The sequence below is a fragment of the Panthera uncia genome, chromosome A2, assembly GCF_023721935.1.
Source record: "Panthera uncia isolate 11264 chromosome A2, Puncia_PCG_1.0, whole genome shotgun sequence".
Lineage (NCBI taxonomy): Eukaryota > Metazoa > Chordata > Mammalia > Carnivora > Felidae > Panthera > Panthera uncia.
This window is the reverse complement of record NC_064816.1, coordinates 147,815,242-147,828,843: the sequence shown is the minus strand read 5'-3', so window position 1 is coordinate 147,828,843 and position 13,602 is coordinate 147,815,242. Positions and strand designations below refer to the sequence as shown.

Genomic DNA, 13,602 nt, shown 5'->3' with positions numbered 1-13,602 from the left:
CACAAGACTGAAGTCATACCATGCACCTTTTCTGGCCACAATACTATCAAACTGGAAGTCAACCACAAGAAAAAAATCCACAAAGACCACAAATACTTGGATGTTAAACAACATGCTACCAAACAATGAATGGGTCTACCAGGAAATCAAAGAAAAAAAAATACATGGAAATGAATGAAAATGAAAACACACAATGGTCCAAAATCTTTAGGATGCAGCGAAAGTGGTCCTAAAAGGGAAGTATACAGCAATACTGGTGGTACCTTAAGAACCAAGAAAAATCTCAAACAACCTAACCTTACATCTAAAGGGACTAGAACAAGAACAACAAATGAAGCCTATGGTCAGCAGAAGGAAGGGTATAATAAAGATTAAAGCAGAAATAACAAAAACTAAAAAAACAATAGAAAAGATCAATGATGCCAAGAGCTGGTTCTTTGAAAAAATTGATCAACCTCTAGCCAGACTTATGAAAAAGAAATGACCCAAATAAATAATATCACAAATGAAAGAAGTAACAACCAATAGCACAGAAATGCAAACAATTATGAGAATATTATGAAAACTTATATGCCAACAAACTGGACAACCTGAAAGAAATGGATCAATTCCTAGAAACATAAATTACCAAAAGTGAAACAGAAAGAAATAGAATACTTGAACAAACTGGTAAGTACCAAAAAAGTTTATCAGTGATCAAAAAACTCCCAACAAACCAAAGTCCAGGACCAGATGGCTTTGCAGGTGATTTCTGCCCATCATTTAAAGAGTTAGTACATATTCTTCTCCAACTATTCCAAAAAATAGAAGAGGATGGAAAACTTTGAAATTATTCTATGAAGACAGCATTATCCTGATAGTAAAACCAGATAAAGACACTACACAAAAAAGAGAACTACAGGGCAGTATCTATGATGGATATAAATGCAAAAATCCTCAACAAAATATTAGCAGAGTCCAACAATACTTGAAAATCATTCACCTCAATTGAGATTTATTCCTAGATGCAAGGACGATTCAATATTTGCAAAATCAGTCAACATGATACATCACATCACTAGGAGAAAGGATAAAAACCATATAATCATTTTAATAGATGCAAAAAAAAAGCATTTGACAAAGTACAACATCCATTCATGATAAAAACCCTCAACAAACTAAGTCTAGAGGGAATATACCTCAACATAATAAAAGCCATATAGGAAAAACTATTATCAGCCTCAATGGGGAAAAACTTTTCCTCTATGATGAGGAACAAGACAGGGATGTCCACTCTCACCACTGTTATTTAACAGAGTACTGGAAGTTCTAGCCTCAGCAATCCGACAACAAAAAGGAATGCAAGTTGGTGAGGAAGAAGTCAAACTTTCACTATTTGCAGATGACCTGATACTGTATTGAGAAAACCTGTAAGAATCCACCAAAAAAACTACTAGAACTGAGAAATGAAATCAATGAAGTTACAGGATACAAACCTAATGTAGAGAAATTTGTTGCATTTCTACACACTAATAATGAAGCAGAAGTGAAATTAAGAAAACAACCCCATTTACAACTGCACCACAAGCAATACCTAGGAATAAACTTAACCAATGAGGTGAAAGACCAGTACTCTGAAAACTATAAAACACTGATGAAAGAAACTGATTATGACACAAAGAAATGGGAAGACATTCTATGCTCATGGATTGGAAGAATACATACTGGTAAATACCCATACTATCAAAAGCAATCTAGAGACTTAATGCAATCCCTATCAAAATTAAAAAAAAAAAAATGAGCATAACAATTAAAAAATTTGTATGGAATCAGAAAAGACCCTCAACAGCCAAAGCAATCCTTAAAAAGTAATAACTGGAGGTATCACAATTCCAGACTGCAAGTTATATTACAAAGCTATAGTCATCAAAACAGTATGGTCCTGGCACAAAAACAGACACATAGATCCATGGAACAGAAGAAAACAGCCAGAAATAAACCCACATCTGTATGGCCAATTAATCTTCAACAAAACAGGAATGAATATCCAATAGAAAAAGACAGTCTTTCCAACAAATGGTGCTGGGAAAAGTAGATAGTTACTTGCAAAAGAATGAATCTGGCCCACTTTGTTATACCATACACAAAAATAAACTCAAAATGAATTTAAGACTTAAATGAGAGACCTGAAACCATAAAAATCCTACAAGAGGGCACAGGCAAGAATTTTTCTGACCTAGGCAGCACTTTTCTAGATATGTCTCCTGAGGTAAGGGAAACAAAAGCAAAAATAAACTATTAGAACTAGATCAAAATAAAAAGCTTCAGCACAGCAAAGGGATCAACAAAACTGAAAGGCAACCTATGGAATGGGAGAAGATATTTGTAAATGACATATCTAATATAGGGTTAGTATCCAAAATAAAGAACTTATAAAACTCAATGCCTAAAAACCAAATAATCAGTTTAAAAACAGGCACACAACATGAACAGACATTTCTCCAAAGAAGACCTACATACAGCCAACAGACATGTGAAGATGTTCAACATCACTTATCATTAGGAAAATGCAAATCAAACCCACAATGAGATATCACTTCATATATGTCAGAATAGCTGAAATAAAAAACACAAGTGTTGTCAAGAAAAAGGAACACTCATGCTCTGTTGGTGGGAATGAGACCTGGGGCAGCCACTGTAGAACACAGTATGGAGTTTCCTGGAAAATTTAAAAATCGAATTACCCTATGATCTAGTAGTTCTACTGGATATTTACCCAAAGAATACAAAAACACTGATTTGAAAAGATACATGCAACCCTATGTTTATTGCAGCATTATTTACAATAGCCAAATTATGGAAGCAGCCCAGGTATCCATCGGCAGATGAATGAATAAAGAAGTAGCACACATGTGCACGCACACACACACACACACACACACACACACACAGGAATATTATTTATCCATAAAAAAGAATGAATTCTTGCCATGTGCAACAACATGGATGAATCTGGAGAGTATAATGCTAAGTGAAAGCAGTCAAAGACAAATACCATATGCTGTCACTCATGTGAAATTTAAAAAATAAAACAAGAAAAAAAAGAGACAAACCAAAAAACAGACTCTTAACTATAGAGATCAACTCATGGTTACCAGAAGGGAGGTTGCTGAGGGATGGGTAAAACAGGGGATGGGGATTAAAGAGTATACTTATCATGATCAACAATGAGTAACGTATAGAAATGTTGAATCACTTACTATATTGTACACCTGAAACTAACATAACATAGTATGTAAACTGTACTGGAATTAAAATAAAAAGTTTATTTTTTTGAGACATAACATGTCGCATGTGAGCAACATGGGAGGTGGGAGAGGGAGACAGAGACTTCTAAGTAGGCCTCATGCCCAGTGTACTCCTCAGGATTTGATCTCATGAAATCTCATGACCATGAGATCATGATCTGAACCAAAATGAAGAGTCCGATGCTTAAGTAAGCCATCCAGGCACCCCTCAAAAATGTAATTTAAAAAACAAAAAGAATTTCCTGCAGAACATCTTGCCTATTGTTTTCCAGCCAAAAGATTTCTTGACAGTAAAGACTCAACAGCATGGTATTGATGTAAAATCAAATTGACTGATGGAACAGTGAGCCCAAAAATAAATCAAGACATGCATGAATAACCGATACTTGACCATGACAGCACAGTAAAAGATTGCTTTTTCAACAGCAGTGGTGGAATAATTAAATATCCACATGTAAAACGAACTTGGATCCATACCTTATATCACATATAAACATGAAGTCAAAATGGACCAAAGATGTAAATGTAAAACTTAAAACTATGAAACTTCAAGGGTAAAACATTTATGTTAGATAAAGTTTTCTTGATACAAGGGGCTCCTCAGAGAAACAACCAAGCTGGTATAGAAAAAGTACAGGATGAAGCGAGAAACTCTTTGGTTTGCCAGAACGTAAGACGTGCTCAAAAACCGATAGGGGCATGTCAAAGGGTAAGATTTCAACTTGAAGGGGTTTCTACTGCCCAAATTCAAACAGTTTGGTTATCAAAATAAATAATGAAAGGAAAGGTTTATAGCGTATTAACTTAAAAAATTTCACAAGCCACAGTGATGAGTAAATGGAAAAGGAAAATCTCATCCATACAGAATATCAACTAGTAAGCAGAGGATGAGAGAAAAATCACCATTCTGCAACATCACAGTAGTAACCGATGAAGGCAAGAAATCATTCGTGGATGCTCATCTATGGTTTTTTAGAAACAGAACACTCACACTGACCCCAAAGTATCTCACAGGAGGTTACTTATTAATTACAAAGGGGGAAAAAGATATTTGTAAAGTGGAGAAATCTGGCCGTTTAAAGTAGCGATCTAAGCCAAACACGAATATTAATGAGACAGAATGGTTTCCTAACGTAAAGCACTGAAGAACCTATCACTTTAGCCAAAATAATGCATTAGGCTGGATACAGTAAGGAGAGAGAAATCAAACATTAAGTTTGAAAAAAAAGAAGTTTGACATAAGTAATTACTAACTACACCAAGGAACTGGGATAACAGGACTGGATAGTAAGAAGTTGAGACAATGCTAGGGCACCTGGGTGGCTCAGTCAGTTAAGCATCAGACGTGAGCTCAGGTCATGATCTCACGGTTTGTGGGTTTGAGCCCCGCATCAGGCTTCAGATTCTGTCTTTCCCTCTCTCTCTGCCCCTCCCGCACTTTATCTCTCTCTCTCAAAAATAAATATACAATTTAAAAATGTTTTTTAATAAAAAAAATTTTTAAAAGAAGTTGAGACAAGGCTAAAAATATAATTATTAGAGCAGATATAATAAATATATGATATATAATAGCCACTACCTCTAAGGCTGGGACAGATTGTGAGAAAAGATACAGCCATCGCTCACTTTGGTGCTGCATCAGTGGGATTTGTTGGAAATTCACCCTCTGGAACTTGTTCACAAATCTTCTTACTCTATGGTACATACTGGTAATCTGTGTCCTGGATTTCTCCCACCACCAAATGAAAAAAAAAAAAAAAAAGCTGTTGTGAAGGACATTATTATAACAACTGACAAAATTTAATATAGATTATCAGATAATGTTGTTGTATTAATGTCAAATTTCCTGAATCTGGTAATTATACTGTGGTTATACGAGATTATCCTTGCTTATATCAAAACTCATCAACTTGTAGATTTTAAATTTGTGCAGCTTACTGTATGTTAATCTTATCTCAGTAAAACTAAAAACACTTAAAGAGACTATACTTCAGAGACACATAGACATGTTTGGAGCTCAAGGGTCATGTCTACAACTTACTCCCATATAAGTAAAAAAAAAAAATTAAATTAAAAAATAACCCTAAGTATACCAAAGCGAGAAATAAGGAAAATGCAGCAAAATTCAGCATCCTTAGGAAGGGCTCATAGGGCTTAATGCTAAGTTCTCACATGTGGGCTTTATGCTGAAACATCAGTTGGCTGGATATGTGTCTCAATTCAATTTTTTTTCTGTGAAAACCTTAGAAATCTTTACTCCAGGTTCTTCTGGAGTCAAGTCCAATGATAATCTGACATTCTTCCCATTGTAAGTGATGCACTCTTTTTGTGCAGATGCCCAAAGTATTATTTTCTTTTTCTTTCAGAGCCCTACAACAAGTTTCAATTGATGGCTGTTGCCTCCATTTTCCTAGGCACTTGGTGAACCTTTTCAATACAAATGTTCATCTTTGTTTTAACAATATTTTGTTTTTGTTTTGTTTCTTTGTTCAAGTAGTCTTCAGGTACTATTATTAATGTTCATATATTTATGTGCATATGTATGTAAAATCTTTTCACTTTATGAATTTCTTATGATCTCTTTACTTGATTTGTAAAATCATTTATTTCTTTTATGGTACTTTCTGGAGTGTTTAGTCATTCAAGAATTTTCTGGTTCATCTTCATTTCTGAAATCTTTCTAATTCATTCCTCATTCTGTCAATTTTTCTTTTCATGACCTCCTACAGAATAGGAGCTCATTTCTAAACTTTTCCAAATCTAATTTATACTGTTTTTTTCATAGCATAGTTTTATTTTCCCAGCTCATTTTATAGAAGTAGGTTTCATTATCTCTCTGCTTTAAGACCAAGGTATACTGCTATCTTCACTTCTTTAGATCTGTTAATTCAGAGGACTTCTGTCATCTTCTCTTCTTATACTACCTTTCAATCATATAAAACTATAGTACTTTCTATAGACCAATTTACAGTAGCATGTGTTTTCTTATACTTTTAAAGTTTCCTAGGTAGGATTCATAAACAAATGGTACCTTAGTGTAAACACTTCCCTAATACTTTGAGATTTGCCTTCTCGAATGCCCCCTCCCACATGTATCTGAGGCTTTTCTCTTCTTTGCCCCCAAATTCCTACCCTGGTCAACTTGTGTTTATTTGCAGCAGTTTCTTCTCAGTGTGGGGCTCTGTTCTTTCACTGACTATTTCCAAGAATCTCAGGAACCAGGCTGTCCCAGCTCCCTTGCACTTTCCAGTGGCAAACTGTATCACATTTCAGACCCTATTAACAATTTGTGGACCACACTTTGAGTAGCACTAAACTGAGATACTCTCTTCTTCAGAGAAATGCTGGGTGGCTTTCTAAGAAGGCAGACAGGTACCACTATAAATGTATATGATGTCTAGCAGCAAGTGGACCTCAACATGATCCGCAATCCTACTACGTTTTACTGGAAAATTCAATCCTCTCTGAGGGCACACAGACAAACCTTCTATTTATTCCTGCCTTCTCTCCTGTTCATAACAAAACATCTCTCCTTCTATCCAAAGTCATCAATCTCTCCACCTATGCCTTGGATTAATCCTATCCTGCCTTGTCAAAACCCTCACACACTCACTTAGAAATCTCTTTGGTACATCCAATAGCTCACTTGATTGAACTCTTCCACTTTCATATAAACATGCTTAAAGCCTTTCCTATTTACAAAAAAAAAGCAATAAACAAGAAACCCTTAACTCCATTTTTTTCCTCCCCAAGTATTGCCTTATCCCTTTAAACTTCTCTACAGAGTTGTCTAAACTTTCCATCTATATCTCTTTACTTCCCATCCACTGTATAACCCACCCCAATATGGTTTCCCCTTCTACTTCACCAAAATATGCTTTTGCATGACTGCCATATTTCTAACGCTAAAAATGTTCTTGGCCTCTCTTACCTGATCTTGCAGAAATATGACACTATGAAACACCACTGCTTTGTTAATTCTTTCTTTCCTTGGCTTCCATGACACTACATATTTCTGGTTTTCTCTTACCTCTTTCTCAGTCTCCTTTGAAAATTTCCATCCTTATCTAGTAGCCATTACATACCTGACTTCCTGAAGCCTTGTCCTAGGTGATCTCCTCACTTTCACCTCCAGAGGAGACGGGAAAAGAGCAAAGGAAGGACAACAGGAGACCAAAAAGGATGGGTCAGAGAAGTGGGAGGAAACCTTAATACCAAAAGATGGGTGGGAAAGTGAGCTGAGAAGATTAGTAAAAGCAAGTTAAGGCACATGACACACAAGTATAGAAGACTGATGAAGACTGGAAGAAACATAAATCAACATGCACCAGTACAAAGAGACAGACACTAGGAATCTCATGTGCTATAGGTTCTCTTCCTGGTTATCCTTAATGCCTAACATATACAGCCAATAGAGCCCAGAAAGAGTATTCATTCACAATCAAGGTAAAATAAAGACCTTCTGGTAGTTATGAATCCTAATTACTATACATGACATTTTTCTTTTAAATTTATTGTATCATGACAAGAGTACCTATGGACTATGTATATTAGAAGAAATCAGAACAAATTTCTTTGAGGAACAGTGTATTTTTACAACTTAGAAGAGATATGAAAACCATTTTGAAAGAAGAGATAAACATGGAAAAATACTGAGGCAATTCAGCTGATAGTTATATTCACATGTTGTTTTAAACAAATATTTGAACATGAACCCTACATATATTATGTACATATAGTATAGCACTAGTAGATCTTGTACACAATAAATCACATGAACATAAAACAATTTTTAAATACACAATTTTACTTATTTGTTTCTGAAAGTGAAAGAGAGAGCACAAACACATGAGTGGGGGAGAGGCAGAGAGAGAGGGAGACAGAGAATCCCAAGCAGGCTCCATGCTGTCAGTGCACAGCCTGACTCAGGGCTCAAATCCACAAACCCTGAGATCATGACCTGAGCTGAAATCAAGAGTTGAATGCTTAACTGACTGAGCCACCCAGGTGCCCAAAACATTAAAAAAAAAAAAAAAGTTTTTTAATGTTTATTTATTTTAGAGAGAGAAAGTGTACATGTGCACGAGCAGGGGAGGGGCAGAGAGAGAGGGAGACAGACTCCAGACTCTGAGGTGAACCCACATACTGAGAAATAATGACCTGAGCCAAAGTCGTAAGCTTAACCAACTAAGCCACCCAGGCGCCCGCCACCCCCTCAGAAAAAAACATTTTTAAAGAATAAAATCAGGGTCAAATATTTTTAAATGTATTGCTAATCATGATAGCTATGAAGCTATTATCCTCTCATTGTCCAAGATGTGATATACACTTAAGGCATAGTTCATCGTTAATATAGAGGATGTCCATCAATTTCAGAGTCTTCTTGGTAACTTTGAAACTTTTAGGTCTAATTGTTAGATATGGTTAGAAAATTACTTATGTTCATCTCACAGTAAGACTAATTAAGGTCCTATAAAATATCAGCTCTGTCACTATAATGCTGTTATACTTACAAATTAATATTATTTTTCATCAGAGCTAAAAATGAGACTTCAAAGATTCAAATAATTTAGGGCTGGTGGAAAATCACAAATCCATCAACTCCATACACCTGGTAAAATGGAAAACAAAATGGAACAGCAACAATTACAGCTTTCTACAAAATACAGATCTCCTGGCCAGCTAATCCACCACTGACTGACTGCATATTCAGGTGCCAGGAAATGACAAGTATCTATCCCTCTATGTAACACTAAGTCATCAAAGGTGAGAAACCCTGAGGAACCTTCTGTATTTTCCTTAACTGGGGAAGAGCCAAGCTATCAGCATCCAACCTTGATTACAGACTTAAAATGTAACACTCTAGGCTATTAATATTGGCACTGGGGATCACTTTTTATGGCTATAGCACATGTGCCCTACATGCTACAACTTAGGAATTTCTCCAGGCTGCTGAAACTGAGGGTTTTTTATGAAAGTCCATATGGGACTTTCCTAGTAACTGAGATTACAGGATTTTATGTCAGGGTCCTGATAATGACCTACCATAATCATCAATTTTTGACAGTCATTTTGGTTAAAAACAAAGGTTATAATCCATAAGCCAAGTTCTCCCAAAACATGTAAATTGTATAATTTGTGTATGTGCACTAGGGGTAGAATGAGGGGACACAACAGGGTCTGCAGTATAGAAATCCTACCAGTTCCAGGGTAGCTGTGTACAGTTTGATAGACTGCACAGCACAAGGGACTTCTCAATTTAAGAGAGCTCTTATGTCTAATTAATGCAAAGGTACCTTTTGGCCTGCAGCAGCCCTGATTCCTTCCCTCAGGATACTTTGTATACTTTATGTGAAATGTAGCCATTTAACAGGCTTATTCATGTGACCATGACAATCTACTTATCAAGTACTTTAAAGGTTAATTTATGCATAGAAGTTCTAATGTTTTCCCTCAACTCAATAAATTATATGTTACCTCATAATGTGACACACATCCCATTTTAGAGACTACTGGTCTAGAATGTACTTGCAAATGCAGGAGTCAATTTGAGAAAGGGGTCAAGGTTATAGGGAGAAATGCAAGACTTGTGCAACTAAGTTGATAACTTAATTTGGTGACATCTCTAAGAAAAATTAAAAAGACAAAAAAATCTAGAGATGTAAGAACCAAAGTTAGCAAATTACTCACATCTAGGTTTATTTAAAAGGTGCAATGCAATTTAAAAATGGTAATTTGGGGTACCTGGATGGCTCAGTCAGTTAAGCATCCTGCTCTTGATTTTGGTTCAGGTCATAATCTCACAGTCATGAGACTGAGCCCGGCATTGGGCTCCGGGCTAAGCATGGACCCTGCTTGGGATTTTCTCTCTCTCTCTCTTTGCCCCTCCACCACTTGCACATGTACACGCTCTCTCAAAAATAAACATTTTTTCTAATGGTATTTTGGGGCACCTGGGTGGTTCAGTTGTTAAGCATCCCACTTCAGCTCAGGTTATGATCTCAAGGTTCCTGAGTTCGAGCCTGGCATTGGGCTCTCTGCAGTCAGCACAGAGCCCACTTTGACCGGTCCTCTGTCCCCCTTTCTGTCCCTCCCCTACTCACACTCTCTCTCAAAAATAAACATAAAAAAAAAGTAAAAAATGGTATTTTGACATCCACTTTCCACCAGGACAGAGTAACCAATACCAAGACAAGTTTGCCTGCTAGGAAAAAATGTATGTAACTGGGAAGAATATAGGAAGCAACTGTCTTCAGGCATTAGACAATAAGCAAGTAAAGACTGTGATCCCTGAAAAAAAGGAAATTCAGGAGGTGAGCCTCGAAAATGTCTTGATTCTCTGCCTGGAGACTCTTTACCAACCACAGTACAGGGAGCTAGAGTCTAAGTAGAACACAGCTAAGAGCCAGAGGAGAATGTGGGGCTGTGGAACAAATTAAACACTGGAGGAAGAGAGCTGCAAAAAGTAAGGATGCCAGGAGTCTCTGTAGGGTTTCTCCCAAGTCCTTGGCTGAAGGCTACCAGGCATGTGCACAACAAGACTTTGGGAAACTTACCAGGGAGTAGTTGCTAAGGGATTGAGAAAAGCAAAGATACTAGAGACCCAACAAGATCAAAGAGAAAACCAATTTTTAAAAAGTAGTCTTAACTCAGCCATACTAATAATTGCTTAAAATGTAAATGGTCAAATTAAAAGCAAAAATTTACAGGTTGGATTAAGAAAAAAAAAAAAAGACACAGCTATATACTATCTACAAGAGACATAATTTAAATATAAAGGTTAAAAGTAAAAGAATGGGAAAATATACTACGCAAATAGAGATTAAAAAACTGGTGCAACTGTATTAATATAAGACAATGCAAACTTCACCAAAAAGTAGTGTGAGATAACATTTCAGTGTTAAAAAAGGGCAAGCCATTCATCAGTAAGATAAAGATTCAAAATACCTGTAGCAAAAACTAACCAGGATTAAAGGAATAAAAAGATAAATCAACAATTATGAGATTTTAACATTCTTCTCTCCATAACTGATGATCAAGTAGACAACAAAAAACCACGCCCAATACAAATATAGATTTTTACAACACTATCAACCAACTTGACCTAACTGACATTTAGTGAACACTACACCCAACAACTGTAGATAGAATTTAAGTTTTTTTCAAATACGCATGGAACATTCACCAAGACAGAGAATACGTTAGGACATAAAAGGTCTCAATAACTTCAAAAGATTTAAGTCTTAACAGAGAATTTTTTTTTTTACTACAATGGAATAAGCTACCCAGAAAATCCCATTTACCTTTAAATTAACACATTTTTCTTTTTTTTTTTTTTTTAACACATTTATTTTTGAGAGAAGGAGACAGAGCACAAGTAGGGGAGGGGCAGAGAGAGAGGGAGACACAAAATCCCAAGCAGGGTCCAATCTCTGACCTGTCAGGTCCTGATATGTAGGACCCAAACTGAACCCAAACCAAAGAACCGAGAGATCATGACCTGGGCCTAGGTCGGACGCTTAACCAACTGAGCCACCCAGGAGCCCCAAATTAATACATTTCTAAGCAACCCATCAGTCACAGAAGAAATCACAAGAGAAATTTAAAAAAATGTTTTTAATGTTTATTTTGAGAGAGACACAGTGCAAGCAGGGGAAGACAGAGAGACCCACAGAATCTTAAACAGGCTCCAGGCTCAAAGCTGTCAGCAAAGAGCCCCACGCCGGGCTCAAACTCACAAACCGCGACATCATGACCTGAGCTGAAGTCGGACGCTCAACCAACTGAGCCACCCAGGGGCCCCCACAAGAGACATTTTAAAATATTTTAATAGAATGTTAATAAAAACACAATGCAAACTTTGTTTGAGGTGGCTAACACATAGAAAATAATGCCTTTAAAGCAGAGACAAACAAGAAATAAAATTAAAGCCAAAAGTTAGGTGATAAGCCCTTAGTGAATAGCAAGCAAGAAAAAGAGTAAATATTACTAATAGAAGCAAAATAGGAGGCAGCACTCAGCCTCTGAAAACATTAAAATGATAAGGGAATACTGTGACCAAATATATGCCAAAAATGTAGCAATTAGATGAAACAGAAAATTTTCTTCAATTTACCAAAATGGATTCATGAAGAAATATAAAATCTGAATAGCCCTGTATCAAAGACACTGAATTCCTAATCAAAAACCTTCTCATGAAGAAAACTCCAAGCCCATATGGATTCACTGAATTCTGTCAAATATTTAAATACTAATTTTACAAAACCTCTTTCAGAAAATGAGATGGAACACTTTATACATTGAGGTCAGTATTACCTTGATACCCATATCAGATAAAGATACAAGAAAGCTTCCTCACCAACATAAAAATGTCCTTAAAATATTAGCAAACCAAATCCAGAAGTACACCAAAAGGATAATACATCATGACCAAGCAGTGCATATCCCAACAATACAAGATATGTTTAACATCTGAAAATCAACATAATTCACCACATTAACAGAAAAAAGAAAACCCACACTATCATTTTGATACAGAAAATTCAATTGACAAAATTCATCATCCACTCATCATTAAAATCCTCAGCACTCTAGGAACAGAAGGAATCTTCTGAATTTTGATAATGAGTATCTGTAGAAAGCTAATAGATCTAACATATTAATTGTGAACAACTAATGTTATCCTCCTAAGATCAGGAATAAGGCAAGGATGTTATCTCTCATTTAATAGTGAAATTAAACTTCTATTCAATATTGCAATAAGGGAAGAAAATGACCAATTATTAGGAATGGAAAGAAAGAAGTAAAACTATCTACCTGTAAACAAAGGCAGTCTACACAGAAAATCTTAAGGAATTTACAAAGAAACTACTAGATTTAATTGAAGTTAGCTAGATAATGGGATACAATCAATATACAAAAGTCAATTATATTTCGACTAGCAACCATTAGAAATAATATTAAAAAAAATTTTTTTTAATGTTTATTTTTTGAGAGAGGACAGAGAACGTGAGCAGCCAAGGGGTAGAGAGAGAGGGAGACAGAGGATCTGAAGTGGGCTCTGTGCACAAAGAGCCTGACTCGGGGCTCAAACCCACATGCCATGAAATCATGACCTGAGCTTAACCGACTGACCCACCCAGGCACCCCTAGAAATGATATTTTCAAAAACACCATTATCATTAAACAACATTATCATAAAATTTTTTGGAATAACCTTCACAAATATTGTGCAAGCCTACTATGAGACAATAGTACTCAGAGAAACTAAAGATCTAAATAAATGGGAGATAAAACATGTTTATAGATAGGAACT

At 36.0% G+C, this 13,602-nt stretch overlaps 1 protein-coding gene across 2 annotated transcripts in view; it reads right to left on the bottom strand.

The window, feature by feature from the left end:
- Nucleotides 1-13,602, bottom strand: part of TRIM24 (tripartite motif containing 24) — a 109,924-nt gene that overhangs the window by 90,343 nt on the left and 5,979 nt on the right. The window lies entirely within an intron of this gene.